Source organism: Lynx canadensis, chromosome D4 (genome assembly GCF_007474595.2).
Source record: "Lynx canadensis isolate LIC74 chromosome D4, mLynCan4.pri.v2, whole genome shotgun sequence".
NCBI classification, from domain to species: Eukaryota; Metazoa; Chordata; class Mammalia; order Carnivora; family Felidae; genus Lynx; species Lynx canadensis.
In genome coordinates, this window is record NC_044315.2 from 23022703 (window position 1) to 23036988 (window position 14286).

The 14286-nt window shown below is 42.3% G+C and overlaps 1 long non-coding RNA gene across 2 annotated transcripts; it reads left to right on the top strand.

Moving 5' to 3' along the window:
• Nucleotides 1-4542: 4542 nt before the first annotated feature.
• LOC116738434 lies at nucleotides 4543-10597 on the top strand. 2 transcript variants are annotated; one of them, XR_004344374.1, is made up of 3 exons: nucleotides 4543-4738; nucleotides 6788-6856; nucleotides 10363-10597. It is a non-coding gene; the product is annotated as an uncharacterized LOC116738434 (long non-coding RNA). The 2 variants fall into 2 exon arrangements; XR_004344375.1 differs by having other exon boundaries at nucleotides 4547-4595.
• The last annotated feature ends 3689 nt before the right edge of the window (nucleotides 10598-14286 follow it).

Consider the following 14286-nt stretch of genomic DNA (forward strand, 5'->3'; position numbering starts at 1 on the left):
TTCTTGAGATAGGCCTGGATTGCGATGTATTTTCCTCTCAGGACTGCCTTCGCTGCATCCCAATGCGTCTGGATTGTTGTATTTTCATTTTCGTTTGTTTCCATATATTTTTTAATTTCTTCTCTAATTGCCTGGTTAACCCACTCATTCTTTAGAAGGGTGTTCTTTAACCTCCATGCTTTTGGAGGTTTTCCAGACTTTTTCCTGTGGTTGATGTCAAGCTTCATAGCATTGTGGTCTGAAAGTATGCATGGTATAATTTAAATTCTTGTAAACTTATGAAGGGCTGTTTTGTGACTCAGTATATGATCTATCTTGGAGAATGTTCCATGTGCACTCGAGAAGAAAGTATATTCTGTTGCTTTGGGATGCAGAGTTCTAAATATATCTGTCAAGTCCATCTGATCCAATGTGTCATTCAGGGCCCTTGTTTCTTTATTGACCGTGTGTCTAGATGATCTATCCATTTCTGTAAGTGGAGTGTTAAAGTCCCCTGCAATTACCACATTCTTATCAATAAGGTTGCTTATGTTTATGAGTAATTGTTTTATATATTTGGGGCCTCCGGTATTTGGCACATAGACATTTATAATTGTTAGCTCTTCCTGATCGATAGACCCTGTAATCATTATATAATGCCCTTCTTCATCTCTTGTTACAGCCTTTAATTTAAAGTCTAGTTTGTCTGATATAAGTATGGCTACTCCAGCTTTCTTTTGGCTTCCAGTAGCATGATAAATAGTTCTCCATCCCCTCACTCTCAATCTAAAGGTGTCCTCAGATCTAAAATGAGTCTCTTGTAGACAGCAAATAGATGGGTCTTGTTTTTTTATCCATTCTGATACCCTATGTCTTTTGGTTGGCGCATTTAATCCATTTACATTCAGTGTTATTATAGAAAGATACGGGTTTAGAGTCATTGTGATGTCTGTATGTTTTATGCTTGTAGTGATGTCTCTGGTACTTTGTCTCACAGGATCCCCCTTAGGATCTCTTGTAGGGCTGGTTTAGTGGTGACAAATTCCTCCAGTGTTTGTTTGTTTGGGAAGACCTTTATCTCTCCTTCTATTCTAAATGACAGACTTGCTGGATAAAGGATTCTCGGCTGCATATTTTTTCTGTTTAGCACACTGAAGATCTCGTGCCAATCCTTTCTGGCCTGCCAAGTTTCAAAAGAGAGATTAGTCACGATTCTTATAGGTCTCCCTTTATATGTGAGGGCACGTTTATCCCTTGCTGCTTTCAGAATTTTCTCTTTATCTTTATATTTTGCCAGTTTCACTATGATATGTCATGCAGAAGATTGATTCAAGTTACGTCTGAAGGGAGTTCTCTGTGCCTCTTGGATTTCAATGCCTTTTTCCTTCCCCAGGTCAGGGAAGTTCTCAGCTGTTATTTCTTCAAGTACCCCTTCAGCACCTTTCCCTCTCTCTTCCTCCTCTGGGATACCAATTATGCATATATTATTTCTTTTTAGTGTATCACTTAGTTCTCTAATTTTCCCCTCATACTCCTGGATTTTTTTATTTCTCTTTTTCTCAGCTTCCTCTTTTTCCATAACTTTATCTTCTAGTTCACCTATTTCTCCTCTGCTTCTTCAATGTGAGCCGTCGTGGTTTCCATTTTGTTTTGCATTTCGTTTAAAGCGTTTTTCAGCTCCTGGTGACTGTTCCTTAGTCCCTTGATCTCTGTAGCAAGAGATTCTCTGCTGTCCTCTATACTGTTTTCAAGCCCAGCGATTAATTTTATGACTATTATTCTAAATTCACTTTCTGTTATGTTATTTAAATCCTTTTTGATCAGTTCATTAGCCGTTGTTATTTCCTGGAGATTCTTCTGAGGGGAATTCTTCCGTTTGGTCATTTTGGATAGTCCCTGGAGTGGTGAGGACCTGCAAGGCACTTCCCCTGTGCTGTGGTGTATAACTGGAGTTGGTGGGCGGGGCCGCAGTCAGACCTGATATCTGCCCCCAGCCCACTGCTGGGGCCACAGTCAAACTGGTGTGTGCCTTCTTTTCCCCTCTCCTAGGGGCGGGATTCACTGTGGGGTGGCGTGGCCTGTCTGGGCTACTTGCACACTGCCAGGCTTGTGGTGCTGGGGATCTGGTGTATTAGCTGCGGTGGGTAGGCAAGGTGCACGGGGGCAGGAGGTGCAGGCTCTGCTCGCTTCTCCTTAGGGCCCTGTGGCAGCGGGAGGGAGTCAGATCTGCTGCCGGAGGTTTGGCTCCGCAGAAGCACAGAGTTGGGTGTTTGCGCGGAGCGAGCAACTTCCCTGGCAGGAACTGGTTCCCTTTGGGATTTTGGCTGGGGGATGGGCGAGGGAGATGGCGCTGGCGAGCGCCTTTGTTCCCCACCAAACTGAGCTCTGTCGTCCAGGGGCTCAGCAGCTCTCCCTCCCTTTGTCCTCCAGCCTTCCCGCTTTCAGAGCAGAGCTGTTAACTTATGACCTCCCAGACGCTAAGTCGCGCTTGCTGTCGGAACACAGTCCATCTGGCCCCTCCGCTTTTGCCAACCAGACTTGGGGGCTCTGCTTGGCTGGCAGGCCGCCCCTCTGCCCCGGCTCCCTCCCGCCAGTCCGTGGAGCGCGCACTGCCTCGCCGCCCTTCCTACCCTCTTCCGTGGGCCTCTCATCTGCGCTTGGCTCCAGAGATGCCGTTCTGCTAATCCTCTAGCGGTTTTCTGGGTTATTTAGGCAGGTGTAGGTGGAATCTAAGTGATCAGCGGGACGCGCGGTGAGCCCAGCGTCCTCCTATGCCGCCATCTTCCAGTTCTCTCTCTGTTATGATTTCTTAAAAGGATTTCAAGCTTAGGAAATCATCCTGGGTTCTAAATTTGCAGGTATAACACCTTGTTTGTGCATTTTGAAAAGGCTAGTTTTTAAAATATTTACTATTTTCATGTATCTGGGATTTATTTTAGTATGCACTATGAGGGATGAATCTAAACTAATTTTATTTTACTTAAATTCCTACTGAGTTATTCCTTTACAAGTTCATGAAATAGCTCTTCCTTTCTGGTGGTGTCATTTTTATTTTCTAGCAAATTCTTATGTAGAACAAAATCAGTTTCTGGACTAGCTAGTCTGTGTTCTGTAATTATATACATTTTTTTCTTCTTTCAGTAGTAGATTATTTTAATTATATGGTGTTACATTTAAATATCTAGTGTGGCTAGTTCCATCTCATATTCTTCCTTCAAAATTTTCTGTGACAAAATTATTTATTTTTTTTCCTGTGAATATCAGAATCTCGTTAGATTCTCCTGAAGTTTCATAGAATGTTAATTGGATTTTGTGTAAATCATTATGAGGGTTATAATGAATTTATGTATAATTCATTTATGTATGAATTTATGCACATTTTCAATCAGCTTTTGATGTTTGTGACTATAGGGCACAGATAAGAGTCAATGAATTAATCTAAAATAATAATGAAGATATTTTATCTCAGGTGCCTTCTTCACTTGAGCAATTCAGATGTATAAATAGTCAAATTGAATTGAAGTCCCTTCATTTTTGCCCCTAAATGTCTGGTCTAGATGTAATCCAACAATCAAGGATCCAGTGACTGGCCTCAGGGAGCAGAATAAAAGAAAAAGTGATAAACATTATCATTGAATGGGGGTGCCTGGGTTGCTCAGTCAGTTAAGCGTCCAACTTGGCTCAAGTCTTGGTCTCATGGTTCATGAGTTTGTGCCCCGCATTGTGCTCTGTGCTGACAAGGCATAACCTGGAGCCTGCTTCACATTTTGTGTCTCCCTCTCTCTGCCCCTCCCTCAATCACCCTCTGTCTCTTTCTCTCAAATATAAATTTTAAAACATTAAAAAAATCAGTGAATGAATTTAGAAACTCTTGAAGGGTAATTCACATTTCAATTTTTATTTTAACTTTTTTTTTTATTTTTTAGTAGGCTCCATGCCAAACTGGGGCATGAGCTCATAACCCTGAGATCAAGACTCAGATGCTCTACCAACTGAGCCACACAAGCACCCATTAATTTTCATTTTAATTCCCTAGTACTCCAGATGGAAACCTATGTATGATCCCTTCTGCAAGGATCTTCACCTGCTCTGTTTTAGAATTTCTTTTTCTCATTTCCTTTTCCCTTCTCATGCTGGTGGTATCTCCTGGCCCTGGCTAATTCTTGGTATTCCTGAATCTCTCCTGACAGACCAAAGCAGTGATCAGACAGGTTGAAGGATTCAATGGAAATGTAATCTGATCTCATCTTAGCTTCATGTAAGATGCAGCCCGCTGTGAACCAGAATGTAATGCTTGGAATTATCTGATTCCTGCAGCCCCCTCTTCTTTCCGTGCCCTGGTGAATGATGGCTAAGGAAATTTAAAGCATGTAAAACATGGCAAACATTGATTTGTTGACTTGGCCATTGATCCAGATATCTTGCCTTCTTGTAGGTAAAACTAAAGATCTCAAATTCTAGATTGTATGTATAAGGGCAAAACATGTAAGGGTATTCACTTCAGTTGCTTCTTGATTCACAGATATCTTCTTTTCCTTAAACTATACTTCCAGGTTTGGAGCCAGATACAAAAGCAAAAGCAAGACAAAAAGCGACCAAAATCCAAAGGAATCTCTGTGAGTAGAACACCTGAGCTGCATAGATGGAGAGCGGAGTTGACACAATTGTGATTTGTTGGTTCACGGACATGAAGGAAAGGAATCCTCAGTTTGCAGCTGGCTATGGAAGGCCAGTTACTATGCAGGAAAGCTGAGAACTGGTGAGAGTAAATGGCGAAAGTTACAGGAAAAGAGAGAAAAACTAGATATAAGGAAATTATAGGGACAGGAGACACAGCAAAATTTAGAGTTGGTGTGGACAACATTGAAGAAGTTTCTGGCGACCACTGTTACATTGCTGGCCTCCAATGATCCACATCTCCCTGAATTTGCCCTTGTATTGTGTTCTCTCCTGGAACTGGAATAAGACTGTGACTTATTCTAAATGACTGGAAGTGGCAGAGGGATCCTAAACAGCTTCCTGGTCTAAGCCTTGAGAAGTTCTGCTGCCAGGCTCTTAGCCCTGATCTCCTTTATAAGGACTCTCTTACTCTGCTGGAGCTGTGTGGAGAGGCCATGGGAGATGCTATGTAAGAGGGAGAGGCCCTGAGAGAAAAGCCCAGCCATTCAGGGCCTAGCCAAGCCCAGGCCCCGGCTGACTTACCAGCTGAATGAATTCATAGTGAACACTGGCAAAATCAACGGAGTTACCCAGCTCAGCCCAGGCCGTAATCCTCGAATTGTGAGCAAATGAAATGTCCATTGTTTTAAACCATGAAGTTTTGGGGTGGTTTCTCATTTCACACAAAATAGTTGCTGGTATGGTAACAGAGAAGCATTGAAGATAATGGCCCGGTGACTCTGCTTTCTGGGACAGCATCCTGCAGAGAGAATGTGCAGGCCTGGGACTATGGCAAGCTCTGGTCATAACCTTGCTCTTTTCCTTTTTGCTCTGTGGCCTGGGGCAAGTTATTTAATCTTTCGGGTCCTCAGTTTTGTTATCTGTAAAATGAGCAAAATAATTCTTCCCTCACAGTATAGTTAAAGGGGATGAGTGAAAGTTTGGGGCACATAATAAGTATGGACCAAACAAGAGTTCTGTTCCACTTCATCCTTGTGGTTCCCTCCCTCACTGCCCCCCGCCTCTTGGGGGGTGACCTAATCTACATTAATTCTCAAGGGCAGTCCTGTGACCTGCGAAAGCCCATTATTTCTTAGGTCAGTTTTGAACTGTGTATTTTATAAACAATCACTACATTTATATGAAAAAGAAGTAATCCACTAAATTCTAAGTGGTGAATTTTTTTTTATGATGGTAGGTTTTGGGGCCAATGTGCATGTGTCTACATGCCGGAACTTCTGCACTGGCTCCTCTGGAGTACCACAGCAGTTTATTAGACTAAGCTTGGGTCGTGAAGGAATGTTACATTCAGTTTATTTTAGTGCAGGAGGGGTGAAGGCACACACTGTATTTCCATTAGATTTTCACAAAAAAGCATTACTATCTCAATTGTTTGTAAGTCCACTTAGGCAAAAAATGCACATTTTTTTAAAGTTGATTTTGAGAGAGAGAGAAAGAGAATGCAAGTGGGAGGAGGGGCAACAAGAGAGGGAGAGATAGAAGCCCAAGCAGGCTCCAAGCGGTCAGTGCGAAGCTCATTGTGGGGCTTGATTCCAGGAACCACAAGATCATGACCTCAGCTGAAACCAAGACTCAGATGCTTAACTGACTAAGCCACCCAGGTTCCCCAAAATTGCACATTTTGAGGTGTACTGGGTAAAATTTGGTGCTTATTGAACCTCTGCCTTCATACTAGAAGGCAAATTAGGGCCCTGGAAAGAAAGTCCCATATTGAGTGTGTGAATTATGTTGAAACTGTACAGACTCCAACTTTCCAAGCCCTCTGAGAGAAAACACACACACACACACGCACACACACACACACACTCACATGCACACCCATATATGAAAGAGAGGATTAAGGAGAGAAGAAGTCAACCTGCTTGGCCTCAGTTTCCAATTTGTAAAATGAGAAAACCAGACTAGAAGGTTCTCCAAGGTCCTTTCCAGCTCTGAGTGTAGGAGACAATCTCAAATCCTGTGCCTGTATTAGCCCTTTGTGGACAGGGAGATTAAAAACACAGGTGGCTCTCCTGCAAAACTTTAATTGCAGAGCTTTAATTAGAAAAAGAATCAAAATACTCTTTCAGATTATGTTTTCTTAATTTTATTTTTAATTGTGTTTTTATTGTTTCCATTTTATTTTAAGAGAGAAATGAAAGCTGCAGTTTGCTGAAGTGCTGCCCCCGTTTCCCTGCTTTACAACTGCCTTAGCAAGGTAACGTAAAACAGTTTCTAAAATGTATTTTTAATGAGAAACTGAGGTCCCTGAAATTTGTCGTCAACATTTTTTTTTCCCCTTTAGACCTCTTATGGGGCTCTGGAGTTTCCGTAACTCATTGCCAAGAGCATGGCAAAGGATTTCGGCTTAGTTTAGTAATTACCTTGTGTTAGTCTCACTCAAAGTTCTTTTTCTCTTAATGGGTTAGGAGAGCCATTCAGAGGCTTTGATTCTAGTAATTAAAGTTGCAATGGGAGGGGCACCTGTATGGCTCAGTTGATTAAGTGTCTGACTTCAGCTCAGGTCTTGATCTCAACAGCCCGTGAGAGTTCAAACCCCACATTGGGCTCTTTGCTGACAGCTCAGAGCCTGGACCCTGCTTGGGATTCTGCATCTCCCTCTCTCTGCCTGCTGCCCCTCTCCACTTGCATTCTCTCTCTCTCTCTCTCTCTCTCTCTCCCTCTCAAAAATAAACAACAAAAAAAAATCTGATGGGCAGGGAAGCTGAAGGTGCATGTAATGTTTAGCGTATTAAAATGGCCATATCCAGAGCTTACACAGGGTAAATTCTTACCAGAGACTCTGAATAGGGCAGGTCAACATGGAAGAAGGCATGAGAAAATGACAGAGCTGAGGGAAGTCTGGGAGTATCTTTCCCTCTCCAAATTAGGTCCCACAATTAGAGTGGACATTTTTTTTTTCCCCCTGTCATGGCATGAGGGAAAGATCTCCCCAAGTCTCCCTGTGTGCTTCCAGAATGCTGACTTACTCCCAGACTTCATGGCGGAGCATGAAAATTAGACCACAGTTTCTCAAACTTTCTGTGGTAGAGGACCAGTTTGTTTCCTCCCCTGCTCCCCCATGTACTCTGGGCTGATACTTGCATAAGATACAATTCAAACGAATCACAAAAAAAATGACACACAAAACAAACAAAATACAAACCTTGGATTTTAATTATTAGATTCAATTACTCTGTAAAATTGCAATAGAAGTTTCTAACCATGCTCAATTTCTATACTTGGTGCAGATGGTGACAAAAATGTGGGAACAAGTACTGGCCCATGGACCACACTTTGACTAGCACTGGCTAAGACCAGGGCAACAGTATTTTCTGGTTCCCAGTAATTATTTCAAGGGTGTTCTTATGACCTGAGCTAGTCCCATTCACCTGAATTTTGGGACTTAATTGAGAACACCGGTACAACAATTCTGTTTTTCTGGCTGGATACCATCTTGGGACCGCAAGAGAAGTGGCTTGAGAATGAGTCAATACTGAGAAAGCAGAACCAAGGGATAGTGAGTCAGAAGCTGGATCTTCTCGTCTATTGCAGAGGAGTATAAGCCAATAAATTAAAATTAAGGAAGCCAGAATTCATCTGGTTTTCTATCATCTGCAAGGGAGCCTTATGTGATACAGTGATTAATTTACATATTTCCTCATGAGTTCTCAACAGCTTCTCTTTTGCCAGCCGCTTACCAAAACATAGATATCGGGGTATGCCATTCTTTTGGTTATGAGGCTTCCCATGGCCTTAGCTTCCCACTGTGCTCAGCACAAAGTTCAAGTTCCTTAAACTGTCATTCAAAGGCTTTCATAGCAATTTCCCTTCTTCTTTTTCAGCCTGTTTTTTGCTACTCTCCTCCTCAGGCACATACCTGGTATATCATATTCCATTGTACAGATATACCATGTTTTGTTTATACATTGATTTGTTAAATATTTGGGTTATTTCTGCTTTTTGGCTATATTGATTGAATAAATCTGCTATGAACATTTCTCTACATGTTTTGGTGTGGATGTACATTTTCATTTCTTGCTTATTCATTTTTATAACTACTTAAAGTCAGACTTCGTCTAAGCATGTCTCTTTCTTAGATTTGGGGAGTAAGACCATATTCGTTCCCTATGAAATGAGGTCTCTGGGGTCTAAATGCAACTTTTATCAAATATCTGGGTGTGTGACCAGACATGTGTTTTTATATATGTTACATAGGTTTACTCATGTTCCTGCTGGCTGGATTGCATTTACTCTTCCCACACCTTTTTCTGACTTTCTAAGATTAGAATGTTGAGAACATAAGGTGTTCTGTATTCTTAAATGGTAAACATTATACACCACCACCATTCCTCCTGATTCAAGGGCTAATTTGGCAAGTGTTGGCAGGAGGGCAAATTGATGCACCCAGATATTTGATAAAAGTTGCATTTAGACACCAGAGATCGCATTTCACAGGGAACGAATATGGTTTTACTCCCCAAATCTAAGAAAGAGACATGCTTAGATGAAGTCTGACTTTAAGTTGTTATAAAAATGAATAAGCAAGAAATGAAAATGTACATCCACACAAAAACATGTAGAGAAATGTTCATAGCACATTTATTCCATCAATATAGCCAAAAAGCAGAAACAACCCAAATATTTAACAAATCAATGTATAAACAAAACATGGTATCTGTACAATGGAATATAATTTGCCAAAAAATGACATGTTACATGTTGCAACATGGACACATTTTACATGTTACAAGATGGGTGATACATGTTACCACGTGGATGAAGGTTGAAACATTATGAAAGAAACCAGATATAAAAGGTCACATGTTGCATGATTCCATGCATACAATGTCCAGAATTGACAAATCCATAGAAAAAGTAGATTAGTGGTAACCTAGGGGGTGGGCAGGAGGAATGAGATACATGAAGCCTATGGGGAAAAACTTCTGTTTTGAATAATGAAAATGTTCTAAAGTTGACTGTGGTGACTGCACAACATTGTGAATACACTAAAAGCCACTGAATTGTACACTTTTAATGGGTGAATTGTAGGCAGGGTATGTGAATTAAGTCTCAGTAAAGTGGTGTAAAACAAAAGATTATAGGAGCTTTATTCATACTTGCCAAACCTGGGAAGCAGCCAAGGTGTCCTTCCATAGGTGAGTGGATAAATCAACTCTGGTTTCTCCCGACAGTGGATATTATCCAACGCTAAAAGGGCATAAGCCATTAAGTCATGAAAAGACATGGAAGATCTTTAAATGCATATTACTAAGTGGAAGAAGCCAATCTGAAAAGGCCACACACTGTATAATCATATGATATGAAAGTCTGGAAAAGAAACAACTCTGAAGACAGTAAAAAATCAGTGGGTGCCAGGGATAAGGGGGCAAGATGGGATGAATAGGCAGAGCACAGAGGATTTTAGGGCAGTGCAACTACTCTGTGTGACACTACAGTGGAGGACACATGTCATCACACATGTTCAAGCCCATAGAACGCCCAACACCAAGAGTGAACGCTAATGTAAAGTATGACTTTGAGTGATAATGATGTGTCAGTGTAGGTCCACTGATTGTAATAACTGCCCCATGCTGGTTCTGGGCGTTGATAGTGGGGGGAGGCTGTGTGTGTGTGGTAGGGAGGAAGAGGGGCATATGGGAACTCTGTACTTTCTGCCCAATTTTGCTGTGAACCTAAAACTGCTCTAAAACTGCTCTACAGAAAGAAAAAGAGGAGGAAACAGAAGAAAGAAGAGGAAGAAGTCCCGAATACCTCACAAGGCTCAGCTCAGTTGGCACCTGTTGTAAAAATTTCTCTGGCCTTCTCTCTTCTCCTTCCTGGGAGAAGAATTGATTACTCTGATTTCTGCATTTTCATTATGTTCTTATTCCTACTTCCTTTACTGTTCATATCACTTTTCATAGCCATTTACAAGACTCACTAAACTATGACCTGCCCAAGCGTTGAGGCGATACCATATTTTGTTGATATTTCTATTAGAAATACTAGACTGTAGAGTTCAATAAAAGTTTGGTGTGTGATGGAACGAGAGACATTTTATAGCCAGTTAGTATCTTAAATGCAGTTTAAACAGATTTTGCCCGAGAATCTGTTCTACAGGCTTTTTGGAATCCTGAAAATAGCCGTTCCCCATGTGGCTCATCCCAGGGACAGTGATGAGGATGGGAAAGAGAGAGCACTGGGGACTGGTCCTAGGAAATGGAAAACATATGAGAATCATTTTTAAAATCTTTTTTAATGTGGGGCACCTAGGTGGCTCAATCGGTTGAGCGTCCGACTTCGGCTCAGGTCGTGATCTCACGGTTCATGGGTTCGACCCCCACATCGGGCTCTGTGGTGGTAGCTCGGAGCCTGGAGCCTGAATCGGATTCTGTGTCCCTCTCTCTCTGCCCCTCCCCTGTTCACCATCTGTCTCTCTGTCTCACTCTCAAAAATAAATAAAAACATTTGAAATGTTTTTTAATGTTTGTTTTTTGAGAGAGAGAGAGAGAGAGAGAGAGAGCATGAGCAGGGGAGAGACAGAGAGAGAGGGAGACACAGAATCCTGGAGACACAATCTCCAGGCTCTGAGCTGTCAGCACAGAGCCTGATTTGGGGCTTGAACCCACGAACCACAAGATCATGACCTGAGCCGAAGTCAGATGCTTAACAGACTGAGCCACCTGGTGCCCCAAACATATGAGAATCATAAACCAATGACTTCTCCTTACTTATCTATATGGAATGTCTTCAAATACAAGCATATCATTATCCTTGAGCTTTTGGAAAATACTGCTTCTTGGACACAATCTAACCTAGCACAGTATGAACCAGACTTCTATGTGGTGACACAGGTCAGCTGGGAAGATGTCACAGCTGACATGTGAGAACACCTCACTCTACCAAAAGCCATCTCTGCTACCTCGGGATGGCTGCCTGAAATGCTCCTGTGAGAGCTTTATATTAAGGCTTAGGGGTTAGATGTATGTAAACTGTGTGAGATGTATGGCATGTTAAGCTTTGTTATTCATTTATGACTTCCTGAGGGTTGTACATAATCTAGTTCTTGAAAGCACGTTCTCAGAGGGCAATAGAAGAAACCTATAAAGACTTTGGTGCCAAGAATGAAAAGGAAAAAGTACCTAAGGGGATGATAGAATAACAACAACAACAAAATTTTTTTTTAGCATTTAATACACAAAGTAAATATTCATAGCCACACAACTGCTTTAATTGTAGGACTAGGGTGACTCTTTATTTTAAGAAGTCACTTAATGTTTAAAAGAGAGGTGTTGAGAACATTGGGGATTTCATTGTCAGGGCTCTGCTATTTCCTAGCTAGGTGATCTTGACAAGTCATTTACCCTCTCTTAGCTTCAGTTTTGTTCTTTGATAAAAGGGGCAACAGATACCTGTCCTGCTTACATCACGGGTGATTGTGAAAACTGCTTGCATCATAGGGTGATTGTGAGGTTGCTGCAAGTAAAATGCTTAAGTGTTGGCAAATGATGTATAATTGATGTTAGCATAGATATTGACAAATCATTTGTATTTGACATTAGCTGTGAACCTCCCCTACTAAATATCAGTGGAGGTAATTTCAGTGCTGTCAACAACAACAACAACAACAAAAAACCCCAAAAACAGGTGTACCATCAATCCCTCATTCCTTTAAATTTTGTAGGCTTTTTGGGGCGCCTGGGTGGCTCAGTTGGTTAAATGTCCCACTTCAGCTCAGGTCATGATATCACAGTTTCCAGAGGGCCAAAAGGCATCTGAAGGGAGATTCCTTGGGGACGGAAGAAGAAGCTCCTATGCTTCTCTTTAGGAGAAAAGTAGAAAAGAGAGAGAAGGTCCATTATCCCTGAGAATGCCCCCCAACTCCCAGGTGGCATCCCTTGTGCAGGATATGTCAAAGGTTCCTGGTGTCAAAGTGACCGGAGGTGTTTCTTGAAGTTGCTATGACCACCAATCAGCCAACCAAGGACTCCTGAAGGGGGAATGCTACCATCCCCCTGCTTCCCCATTGCATTCTAGATTACAGACGGGTGCCTGTTGTAGGGACCAAAATAATGTACCCTGAAAGCAGTGCCCTAAAAGGCCATGCCTTGAAGAATATGCCCTGATGGCCATGCCTTGCTTACCTAGTCTTTGATGAGCATGCTGTGGAGGCCATGCTTTAGTTTCCCGAAAAACCTAAGAGTTTTAGCCCATGAAAAACACGGGGTGAAAATTTACGGGGTGGGGGAGAGCTACCCCATTTTGTATTTTAAGTAGTTAGTAGAGGATATTGACTGAAAACAGTAAAGATAGGAATCCATCATGATCTAAGTGACATTCCAACACATACAGCCTTTACAGCCAACTTCCCTAGAAAACGGTCCCTGACTGGGTTTTAATTCAATCAGGTACTGATTTGGCTGGCTCCCAGTGGAGGTCTCCCAGCCTGAAGCAGCTAGACCAGAGATGTGGAGGGGATCACATTAGACCAATGAGGAGGAAACCTCACATGAGAGTCTTAAGATGGGCAGCTGTCCTGGTTATTTAGGTGGCTGTCCCATGCCCAAGATAGACAACTTTGTATAAAGGACAAGAATAAAGAGAGGGCATCAAGTTTCTGGGTCTTATTACCATTCTAGCCAGGGTCCTAACTTCCAGCCAAAAGGCAGGCTTTCTTCTCCCTGTAGAGTAGCCATGGGTTAGAGAATTGCAGCCTGAGAAATCGATATGAAAGTGTTCCAATAAGAGCATATTTCTCGAAAAGCCCCTGAAATAAGAGTAAAGGAAGAAAAGAGAGAGTATACTCACTGAATTTGCACCGGCTCAGAGTCCCAATGAAAAGACTCAACGTGCCATGCTGGGGACCAAATGATGAAGTTTTGAGGTGATGGTGGGGGGATGGTCTGGAGCCGATGGCCAAGAAAGAATTCTTGAAGATGTCTTTGGTACAAAAAGGTGGTTTTATTAAAGCACAGGGACAGGACCCATGGGCAGAAAGAGCTGGACTATAATTGTTGGGGGATACTTTTATGGAGTAGGGGGAGACAAAGTCAAGAGAGAGTTCCTAAAGGGATTTTCATAGTCTAAAGACTCAGATAATTGGAGGCCTGGCTATAGTCAGGATAAGGTTGTTTTTCCCTCAGACAAAGCGTTAACATTAAGACAGTAGGGGGTTCCTGGACATTAGGCTGTTGACAGGATTGCCTTTTTCTGGTGAACTGGTGGAGACTCTATCAGTTCAGCCATTTGTTTTTTTTCCTTTCTTGGTTTTGAGTAGCCTGGAGTTATCTAAGGAATATCACACATTGCCCACAGTTGGCAGGTAGGGGATTGTGTGCTAGCTTGTGCTTGGCCCCTCAGCCAGCCTCATGCTCCCTCATCAATATGATGAAAAGATGAGGTAGGAAAACAGGATGGCAGGGTAGGGCAGAGGGACCTGCAGGAGGAGAGGTGGAGGGACCTTCTGGGCTGGTAGGTGGGGGAGGGGCTTTGGGCACACCCTCTCCAATTGTCCCCTCCCCGCACCCTCAGAAACCTTTTGTGACTTTTCAGTGCTCTGTGATGTAAACCTGGAGAGTTATATAGTCAGGCATCGGCACACTCGGAGCTCAGTTACCTATAGGCAGCCTTGCAATTCAGTTACCT